Genomic DNA, 11946 nt, shown 5'->3' on the forward strand with positions numbered 1-11946 from the left:
TGACGGAATTAAACCTAAAAAGCCCAGCCCGTAGCAAAATCCACTCGATCGAGTGGATTAAAACCACTCGATCGAGCAAACCCAGCCAGAAACTGCTCGATCGACCAACTAGATCACTCGATCGAGTAAAGGCATATAAGGAACTGGTCGATCGAATGAATAAACTACTCGATCGACTGATTATTGAATCCTAAACCACTCGATCGACTAGAAAGGCACTCGATCAAGTGGATCTTGACTTCAGCAGCTACAATTCACGTTAGTTTGACTTTGACTTGTCCTTTTAGCTCCCGAAACAGCTTCACGCATCCCAAGACGGCTATAATTCCCGCTCCAAATCTACTCTTCCTCCAAGTGCATGCAAAACGGACGGCAAATGGCTTGATTTCAGTACTTTATGGTCTATTCCTGCAATTAAGACAAAATACACCAAAGTAGCATATTCGGGGCATTTCGTAGCATAAAACCACGATAAAAGCATAGAAATACGTGCATAAAATAGGCTAAAAAGACTATATAAAATGCACGTATCAAATCTCCCCAAACCAAACCTTTACTCGTCCTCGAGTAAACTAAAATGCAACTAATGGAACGGCAAAGATAACTCAGAGCTAGCTACAAATGCCCACTTAAGCCAATTTAATGCAAGAAAACTAACACTTATAGCTAAATAGTCAAATGCAAATGAGTTATAGGATGTTTATAATAAAGCTGAACCGTCGACCTTGCAAGACCTTAAACAATGGACTCTCGCGGGTCACTCTTCTCTCATGAAGCAAAGGGTGAACATATATATGTAGAAGAGAGAAAGAAGAATAGTCGCTCACCTAGACTACGACCCACATAAACATGCATGCAACTAATATGATAAACAATTCTAGCTACCGTACATACATTCTAACCAAACAAGGTCCTGTCACAGCCGAGGGCTTACAAAGATATGGTAAAGTGAGGCAATGGGTAAGAAAAGGCAAAACATGTATGGGAATGTGGAGGTATAGGCGGCCAAGCTAGTACCTAAACAAAACCATATAGAAAAATATCCATTTCCAACTCAATTATGAATTAAGCACATGCCCTTCATTTGGCATAAAATCTCACCAAACCGAACTGATAACACTCCTCATATGATATAAATAAAGCATAGGAGCAGAAACCGTCAACAATCAAACTCTTCTTTTTTTCGAAATCTTTTTTTTTTTCAATTTTTTTTTTCGGTTTCTTCTTTTCTTCTTCAACTTTTTTTTTCAACTTTCTTTTTTTTTTCACGTTTTTTTTTTCAACTTTCTTTTTCATTTTTCACGTTTTTTTTTTCATCAACCTCCCTTTCTTCATAGAATACCAACTCCGAATCAACAGATACAAGCCAAAATTTGATACAATGAAATATATACCGCAAAGCATACACTAAACTAGCTTGACAAGGCAGGCTAAATTTGGAATGTAGCTAAAGGTCAACAGGCAAATTTGGCTAATGTGGAGTTAAATGGGTGAAAACGAAAGAAAAGGGAAATGTAAGCACCTCCCTGCATGTGACGCCAACCACTAATCCGAATGTATGACGGCAAAAAGCAATTGAATTTCATATACGGGCAAATTGATGATACATGTTATGCAAGGAGTAACTACTCACAATCCTACATGAAACCGGTCATAAATGACACCAGTTTATACGGCTCTAATTCCTTAGAATTTATAAGTAGGTTGCCAAAATTTCAGGTCAAGTCTGTTCGTTCAGCTAAATTTAAACATTAACTCGTAGATATGCAAAAGACAAAGCTAAAAGATAACAGTTTATTGCAAGGCTTAAGCAAAAAGACAGTTGCAGTGCAATTTCATCATTGAAATCTACCGTTCTGACTCAACCTATATGCAAAAATAAACGTTCAATGTTTTGAATTTTTAACAATTTTTCAAAAAAAAATTTTTATGAGATTTTAAATTTTATATGAAAAATAAACAACAATGCAAACATAAATTAAACGTGATAACTGAAATGCAATGAAAACAAAATGCAGACACAGATATGGATGCATAACCTCCCCAAACCAAACCGTACAATGCCCCCATTGTACCAAAACATGGAAAGGAAACGCAAACTAAAAGAGAAAAAAGAGTAAAAGCGGAAAAAACTCACAAAATGCGTGAATAAGGGGACCTCCCCAAACCGACCATGAACATGGGAGGTTGCTAAAGGCCCGTAAAACCGTCTCAGGAAGCTAATCCATGTCAACAATACTCGGTCAAGAGGAATAGTGTCTGATCGAGTAGAATGGGCGCTCAAAACTGCTCGATCGAATGGAATTTAGGTCGATCGAGTGGTTTCTCATCCTGCAGGTGGTCGATCGAGTAGTTTAATCACTCGATCGAGTGAATTCATCAGCAAAAGTGCTCGATCGAGTAGAAAAACCACTCGATCGAGTGATTCTCAATATATTTCCTGCAAAAACGCAGTGTAAGCAGCCCGTAAACTAACTAGACAAGCATACTGAGATAGTCTATGGTATAAAAACCATTTATTACAACTTAAATTAAATAAAAAGCAGAATAAAATCGCCGGGTTGCCTCCCGGGTAGCGCTAGCTTCAGTCAGGTCCCAGCTCGACCTTCTTTTTCTTCGAGCCTCAATAATTAGTCGCAATCAAAACAGCTCAAAGCGCGCAGCATCAAATCATAAACCTGCGCATGTGCTACAAAAAAGCATAAGTAGCACCAAAGTGGAATAGCAAAATAGGAAATAAAAATGTTTAACCTTTTAAGTCGTACAAATTTCCTATGAGCGCTCCTAAATTTATCCACAAAATATAGGAGCGCGGGAGCAATTAACGATAATCTAGGGCTCCATCTCAGATTAACAGTTTGGAAATGATGAGAACGGTGAAAAATCGTTAATTTACGCGTCCACATGTGAGAGGGTATAACATTAAGAGAGATAGCACGAGTCAAACGAGGCAATATACTATTAAAACAAACAATAACTAAATTATCGTTTACTACCTCAGGTTGGTCGCTCTCAATGACGGAATCATAGATAAAAGAGTTTATTACCTCTTCCGTGCTAGGAGCAATTACCGGCTCAGCTGTTCTTTCGTCGCCCTCAGTGGAATTCAGCCCATAAATCTCAGCTTCAAGTGTATCCGACTCAGCCTTGAATAAGGGAGATTCACCGTAATCGTCATCATCGTCAAAATCGTCATTCAAAGTGAACTCAAGTGACGAATCAAAGCTCCCCATGGCCAATTCAGTCGATCGAGCAAAATAATCACTCGATCGACCAACTTCCTCCTGAATTCCACTCGATCGAGTGGAAATATCACTCGATCGAGCACTTTCTTCTGGAAAATCACTCGATCGACTGATATTAGTCACTTGACCGAGTGATTCCTCCTGTACAAGGCTGAAATCTTCGCGTAAGCTAGTGAAATATGATGGAAACTTGTCGTCGGAGTCATAGAGGTCATCTTCAGCATTGGGCAACACGGTTTCCTCAGGGGAAAAACCGCTCTCAGCAAGGTATACCTCTTCTTCTTGCATCTCAGCTGCTAACTGAGCAATGTCAGTTTCGAGCTTAAGGAATCGAGCGTCCATATTTTTATTGCTCTCTTGCATTTGTGATAAAAGCGTCCCCATGGAATATGTCAGCTCCGCGATCTCTTCTATTTCCATCTCAGCTGCTAACTGAGCAACTACAGACCCGAGCTTATCAACTCGCGAGAAGTGTTGTCTATCATAATCTTGCTGAGCTTGCATTTGAGATGCAATTGTCTCCATTAAAGATTTCAGCTCCGCAATTTCTTCTTCTTGTATATCGGGAGGATCTTGTTGCGGTGGCCATTGATAGGGTGGATGTGGCGGCACAACTACAACTGCATTGTGCTCAGCAGTACCACATCCCCAAGATTTCTTCCTTTCCCAACTAGCAGGTTTTTCAGCTTGGGCTTCAAACTGAGCAATTAGTCGGGAGACAGATGTCATCTTGGCGAGAGGGATCGAAGCTACTCAAGCCTTCCCTTCGATAATCTCCCTCAGTAGCCTGTCTAATAAACCTGTAGGCCTATCAAAACAGCACTAAAGAAAAAGATAAGAACGGCTTCCCTTGAGGCGAAAAGACAAACAAAATAAAACAGATAAAAAGCGTCGCCTCCCCGGTAACGGCGCCAAAATTTGATACTGTCGTTTTGTACCAAAAATAAATACCTAAGTTACTACTAACAGAAGTCAGCGATAAGTAGGGTCAATCTCCACAGGGAGGCTAAGTTGCTATCTATCTGTTTAATTCGGTCTGTCAGGGTGTCACAGAAATGGAGGTTTGAATTGTTTTACTAAACTAATGAAAAGGTAAGAGAGGAATAAACGCAAGAAATTAACAAAAAGAGAAGGGAATATGCTAGGAGTCGGTCTACCGTGGCAGCTAAACTATCGGTATACTGAGGCGATTAGACTATTGATAAGAAGAGCTATGGTCGTCACCTTTCGGTCCTTAAACCGCCCTAGAGCGTAAATAGCTTAGCTTTCACCCTCACTACAATACCCTATTGTAACTAAGCAAGCCTTCCTTTCCAATCTTTCGATCCAGGTCGGGGTTAACTAGATTTATTGGTCTCCTGCATGCATTCATTCGACCTGATAACAATTAAATTGCCTAATACAATTCTTATCGCAAGGCTAATCTACTCGAGTCAATTAAAACATGCTACCACGACTTCCCTAATCCTAACACACTACGAGATTAGCTAGACATGGAAATAAGGGAAACAAGCATAAAGGAAATAAGAATAATAAACATTAAATTAAAAGGAGAGAAAGGAAGAAAGAATTACTAAATTAAAAGATCCGGAAATGAAGAACAAAAGTAACAGTAGCAGTATATTCGAACCAGAGAGAAAGGGAACGAAGTAAAGTGTGTGAGAGAGTTTACAATGACATACTGACTTCCTATTTATAAGAAAAAATAGGATTAGCTAAACCTAATGACGGAATTAAACCTAAAAAGCCCAGCCCGTAGCAAAATCCACTCGATCGAGTGGATTAAAACCACTCGATCGAGCAAACCCAGCCAGAAACTGCTCGATCGACTTACTAGATCACTCGATCGAGTAAAGGCATATAAGGAACTGGTCGATCGAATGAATAAACTAATCGATCGACTGATTATTGAATCCTAAACCACTCGATCGACTAGAAAGGCACTCGATCGAGTGGATCTTGACTTCAGCAGCTACAATTCACGTTAGTTTGACTTTGACTTGTCCTTTTAGCTCCCGAAACAGCTTCACGCATCCCAAGACGGCTATAATTCCCGCTCCAAATCTACTCTTCCTCCAAGTGCATGCAAAACGGACGGCAAATGGCTTGATTTCACTACTTTATGGTCTATTCCTGCAATTAAGACAAAATACACCAAAGTAGCATATTCGGGGCATTTCGTAGCATAAAACCACGATAAAAGCATAGAAATACATGCATAAAATAGGCTAAAAAGACTATATAAAATGCACGTATCAAATTTTCCTTTTGAAATGCAGGTTGCGCCATCCCGGTTTGTGGCTTTGTGGAGGGTAGCCAACCGGCTGCGGGCTACTGCCGTCGAGGCACTTGCTGGTGGCCGAGGACGTCAGGTATGAACCTTCCGTTTACTTCATTTTCGAATTTTCTAATCTTCCTTTATGTTTGAAATGATTGACATGACCAAGTTTTTTGTTGTTTGCAGAGGGAGCGCGAGCTGGAGCGAGAGCTTGCCCAGTCCCGAGAGGAGACAGCTCGCCTGCTGAGGGAGCTCGAGGTCCGCACCCCGAGGTTGTTGCTCTCGAGGCGAGAGTTGCTGAGCTAGACGGCGACCAGCAGTAGCTTCCGTGTTGCTTCTTGTTTTTTGGTTGTATTTTTGTACATTTATACACTTTAGGACCCGCTTTTGGACATTTGGATCTTGTTTTGGGGCTCGAGCCCCCAGTTTGGTGTACATATCCCTTTTTTGGTTGTATATATGATGGCTTGCGTGCCTTTGCTGCTGGGCTGCTTTGTTTGTACCTGCAGGTTAGCTTTGAACAAGTTTGGTAGATGACGGTTTACGCCGTCATGCTGCCGAAATTTACAAAGAAATCTTGTAGAAGACATATTTGTACATAGGGCCTAAATTAGCGCAAAACAATGACTCGAAAATGCAAAAATATGACTGATACGTCTGTCGTGTACCTATCAAAAATAAACTAACTATATAGCTAGGGAAGTCAGGTCGATCTCCTCAGGGAGGCAAGATATCTGTAGAAGTCCGTCTATTTGGTTACAAATGGGTCGTTTGAATTGGTTTTCTAAACTAGAAGTTTAAAGGAAGAGAAGTAAAGACAAGAGCAGTAAAGGCAGAGAAATAGATTTAAACTATCAAATAGAAGGGAACATGTCAGGATTTCAGTTCACTACGGTAGTCCAGTGACTCAACTGTAAACAACTCAGACGAATTAATGCAAGACGGATATGGAAAGGTCCTTTCGGTCCACTTTCTATCCTAAAATACCACTAACTTAATTTTCATCCTCTTCAGGGTAGTCTACTGTTCATAGCAGGCCTATTTAGTCCAATCTTTCGATCCAGGATTAATTTTAGCCAGATTAAAAGGTGACTCAGAAGCGTGCACTCAACTAAGTCGAAAAATACAATTAAATTGCTATGTTGACAGAATCTCACAACTAATTCATCTAACCTATTTACTACATCGTCACATTTCTACCGTAGATCCCCTAATCCCAACATGAAAGAAGTTTAGCTATTCATGTCGCTATTAATATCAAAACTAATAACAAATGACAAATTAACAATAAACATGATGAAATAATAAATAAAGTGCATAAAAGAGAAATAGGGCAGAAATTAACTATGACTAAACGAAGAATTAAAGCAAACAAAAGAGAGATTATTATTAAGAAAAGAGGAAGGGATTACAATCGTGCGAATTCGGCGTAAAGAACACAAAATCCGAGCAAAACAATCCCGAGAACAAGGTTACAGTGAATAGGGAAAAGTAACGCAGTCTTCAATGATAGATAAAAGCTAAGTAGTGAATAAAATCTGATACTAATGACCTAGCTAATGCGTGCTTAAATAGGAAAATAACTAAGTTTATCGAAATAAAACAACTCACGGGCTAATTAAAGCCCATGAAAACAGAAACCACTCGATCGAGTAGATTAAATCCACTCGATCGAGCAAAACCACAGGAAATCTACTCGATCGAGTAGAATAGTTACTCGATCGAGTAACTCTCTTTTCAGCACTTCTGGATCGAGTAGAAAACCACTCGATCGACCAACTAGGACCATAAAAACCACTCGATCGAGTGGTAAAACAACTCGATCGAGTCTTCTGTCTTCAATTCAGCTCAAGTCCATGCCCGACTGCCTCGTAAACCGTGCCTTCACGCACTCCAATGCAGTATCTCACTCTGGAAAGTCCCGTCTCCTCTAAATGCATGCAAATAGGACAGAAAATGGTACGATTCCACTACTTTCGCGTTCATTTCTACAAAATGGACAAAACGAACCAAAGTAACCAATTCGGGGCATAATACTATATAAAAAGTACAAAAATGCATGGAAATACGTGGTAAAATAGGCTAAAAAGACTATATAAAATGCACGTATCAAATCTCCCCAAACCGAACCTTTACTCGTCCTCGAGTAAACTAAAATGCAACTAATGGAACGGAAATGAAAACTCAGGGCTAGCTTAACTTGTTTACTTGAACCAGTTTAATGCAACAAAAACTAACAGTTATAGCTAAGCAGTCAATACGCAAACGAGTTATAAGCTGTTCAGAAATATAGCCAACCTATCGACCTTGCAAGACCAACAAAATCGGACTCTCTCGTGGTCACTCTTCTCTCATGAAGCAAAGGGTGAATGTTATATGTAAAAGAGAGAAGGAAAGACAGTCACTCACCTAACTGCGACCTACATAGCATACATGCAACAAAAATGAAAGACAATTCAAGTACTAATGCACACACTCCAACCAATAATGTCTGTCACAGCCGAGGGCTTACAAATAATATGGGAATAATGAGGTTCAGGTGAGAAAAGGCAAAACACGTTATGGAAATGTGGAGGTAAAAGCGTCAAGCTAGTTCCTAACAGGACCATACTAAACCATCCGAATCTCAACTGACTGAAAAACTAAGTACAAGTGCCATTCATTTGGCACACAGCTCACTAAGCTCAAACAGAATCTCCTCAAAAATATGGAATAAGAGTGGAGGAGTTAGACGGTCACAAACTTCCCTTTTTTAACACCGTCTAAATGAATCAAAACAAACAAATGAAACTTTTTTTTTCAACTTTTTCTTTCTTTTTCTTCTTCCTCACGTGAATCAGCTTCTTTTTTTTTCATTTTTCTTTTGTTCTTTCACGTTTTCTTTTTTTTCTTTCACGTTTTCTCTTTTTTTTTTTCTTTTCCAATTCTTTTTCTTTTCCTTTCCTCCTTCCTTTATTTTCACCAACTCCATACAAAAGATACGGACCAAACTACAGACGGAAAAAAAGCATACCACAAAAGACATACTAAACTAGCTTGACTAGGCAGGCTCAGTTTTGGATGTAGCTAATGGGTCCAAAAGGCAAGTTTTGGCTAAAGTGGAGCTAAATGGGTGAAAAATATAAGAAAAGAGGAAAATTTTCAAGCGCCTCCGGGCATGTGACACCAACCATAAACCCGAATATGTGCATTTGACAAGAAATTGAATGTCATAAAAGTGCAAAAATGATGAACATGCTATGCAAGGAGTACTACTCTCAATTCCTAATGAACTGGTCAAGAATGTCACCAGTTATGGGCTCTAAAACTCAGAATTTATAGAGTAGTTTGCCAATTTATCAGGTCAAGTCTAAACAGTCAGCTATATTTGAATAAAAACTCGTAGACTATGCGTATGACAAAGCTAATAACTATCAAAAGAAGTGTAAGGCTCAAGTAAAATTGACAAGTTATAGTGCATTATCATCACGGAAATCTACCGTTCCGACTCAAACCTATATGCAAAACTAAACGTGAATATTTTTGGATTTTTTGAAATTTTTCTAATAATTTTTGAATTTTAATGAAGTAAATAAATACAAATGCAAGCTAAAAAATAAACGTGAATGCAAAACAAATGCAAATGCAGACTCAAAAGGATGCAATACCCTCCCCAAACCAAAACGTACAACGCCCTCGTTGTCCTCCAGCATACACCAGCAGATATATATATAGGGGAACGGGAATATACAACCAATAAAGAATAAAAGCAATAAAATAAAAAGGAGACAAAAATAAAAGAGTAAGATATACATACAAAACGCGAACTTCCCCAAACCAGCTAGAAAACTGGGGAAGTGAGTAGACCAGTAGCTACCCATCAGCGTCGTCGTCGTCGTCCACCACCGTGAACTCTGGATCCTCCTCCTCCTCTCTCCTCCTCCTCTTCTCAGCGCGAGCTCTCTCCGCAGCCACCTCTGGGTCCTCGTCCTCGTCCTCCTCCTCCTCACCAGACTCTGGGTACCCCTCAGCTGGGTACCGGTAGAAGGAAGGGTGTGGCCAGCCCTCTGGGATCGGACGGTGTCGCCTCAAGTGGTACTCGTACAGAGGATGTAAGGTAAGAGCTAAGTCCCTCTCCATACGAGCCTGTCGCTCTGCAATCTCAAGCAACAAACCGTCACGGCGCCCTAGGTCCATGACCGTGGACGCCACAAAGGGTGGAGGTGGTACGAAAGTAGCCGGTAGGACCGGCTGTGCCTGTGTCTGGTCGGTGGGTGCAGGAGTAGGAGTGGGAGTATGACTGGGAGTAGGGGTCGGGATGGGAGCAGCCGTGGAAGGCTGGGCACTCCCAGTAGGTGTTGACCCCTCTCCAGTCTCAAGTCTACGCCGCTTCTTGGTGGCGGGTAAAGTGGGAGGTGGTCGGAGTGAAAGGTGGAAAGCAGGTGGAGGTGGCAGTCGGGCGCCCCGTGCCACAGTAGGCAAGGGCCCACAACCTAACCCTTATCGACCAATTGGCTCGTCTCGTCGGCGTGAGTTATCTCATCCCCGCGTTTCGAATCCCGATTGAGTCAACCATACCGTTGACGTTACACATTTCTGTTTCGTCAAAGAGCTTTCATCACTTTCGAGCACGAGGCTAGGGCACCCTCCTTACACATTTTGTTTGGATTGGTATCCCTCTCGCAAATCGAGGTTTGATTGCTTGGTGTGTAACCCACCCTTTTAAGCCAAAACCCGTGTCAGCATGATGCATAATATAATGAAACTATGAGTGCTTATGTGCTACTTGATCATAAGTCCTTCCATGTCATTTGCAAACTTTCAAAATCACCATTTGCGCCGTTATAATGGCCATTTCAAACCTCGGTCTTTCGCCGACCGATGCGCGCCTTTCTAGGCCGTCGTAATGACGATTTTCAAACTCGGTTTTGTATAACCATTTCAACACGCCTTTCTAGGCCGTCGTAATGAAAATTTTCAAACTCGGTTTTGTATAACCATTTCAACACGCCTTTCTAGGCCGTCGTAATGACGATTTTCGAAACCGGTTTTGTACAACCATTTCAAAATCACCTTTTTACGCCGTTATAATCGCCGCGTCTAGACACGGATTTTAACCCGTTTCGCGCCGACAATGGCTCTTTCAAAACCCGAGAAAAGCACACGCCCTTTTCTCGAGACACTTTCGGATCCCGAGGACCATGCACCGTCCCCGAGACCTCTTCAAACATTTAAAACTCGATTTTCAAAACATACAATTTTGAATTTCAAAACCGTCTTGGGAAACAATACACCGTTTTCCGAGCCGACTCAAACTCAAACCGTCTTTTGCAAATAAACTTAAGACAACCCTTTCAACTGATCGACTTGCGGAGATTTCTATCTTCGGAAGCCGCCCATTAAAGCGACAAATGAATCTTTTGAAAATTTCTATTTTCGAAAACTTCAGTCTACCATTCCAATTCCGCCTCGTGTCTATCGAATCAAAGCAAACGTACTTATGGGTCTTTACTTATAAGTCGTCTCGCCACGACACCCGTCCAATGGCGTCACGCCGCCATGTTGGACTCGTGTCAAAGGTTCGGTCAAACACCGTCACGTTATAAATCGAGTCAGCACCGGGGGACCACACACAGTCACCCCGTCTTGTTGAGTCGATCTTGGTCTCGTCCTCTGTGTTGTCTGCGTTCAGTCTTGGAACCGTGTCGAATTGAGTTGTAATGTGAGCCGTTTTTCTGCCTCAGAGCCATGGCCCCGTCTTCAGCTTCGTCCAACAACAACAATGATAACAAACGAGATGTCACAACTGATCAGCTAGCCAGCCTACTTACCGCTCTTAAGGTCACCCTGGATCGCGTCGAGACCCGTATCGATGCCCTGGAGAACAAAGAAATTGGGGAACATAATACCCCACCTCTGACTGAGACTGAGAAGAGGCTGAAACTCTTGGAAGAACAACTCCTAGCCCGGGGTAACAACATCCATCTTGAAAATAACCGAAGGTTCGAACCTGTTGGGGACCAGTTACCTGACAACTTCACCCTGACTGATGTGCCTAAGTTCAAGGGAGTGGAGGGCCCACTCAACCACATCCGTGCTTTCAAAGACTACATGGCCATTAAGGGGGTCAAACAGGAACTTTTCACCAGGATCTTCCCATCCTCTTTGGAGCCAATTCCTCGCCAATGGTACCACTCCTTGGACCCGAAAAACCTTACCACCTGGGATGAAATCGCAGTTGAGTTTGCCAAACAGTATGCCGACAATGTCGAGATCCAGGCCAACACCCGTACTCTCGAGGTGTTAACCCAAAACGACAAAGAGGGGTTCACTGAGTTCCTAACCCGTTGGAGGAGGGTGAGTACTCAGTTGGTTAGTAAGCCGAGTGAATCAACTCTGGTGGAAAAATTTGTCAACAACCTCCGCCCGGTATATGCCAACCTG

Source organism: Silene latifolia, chromosome 8 (assembly GCF_048544455.1).
Source record: "Silene latifolia isolate original U9 population chromosome 8, ASM4854445v1, whole genome shotgun sequence".
Lineage (NCBI taxonomy): Eukaryota > Viridiplantae > Streptophyta > Magnoliopsida > Caryophyllales > Caryophyllaceae > Silene > Silene latifolia.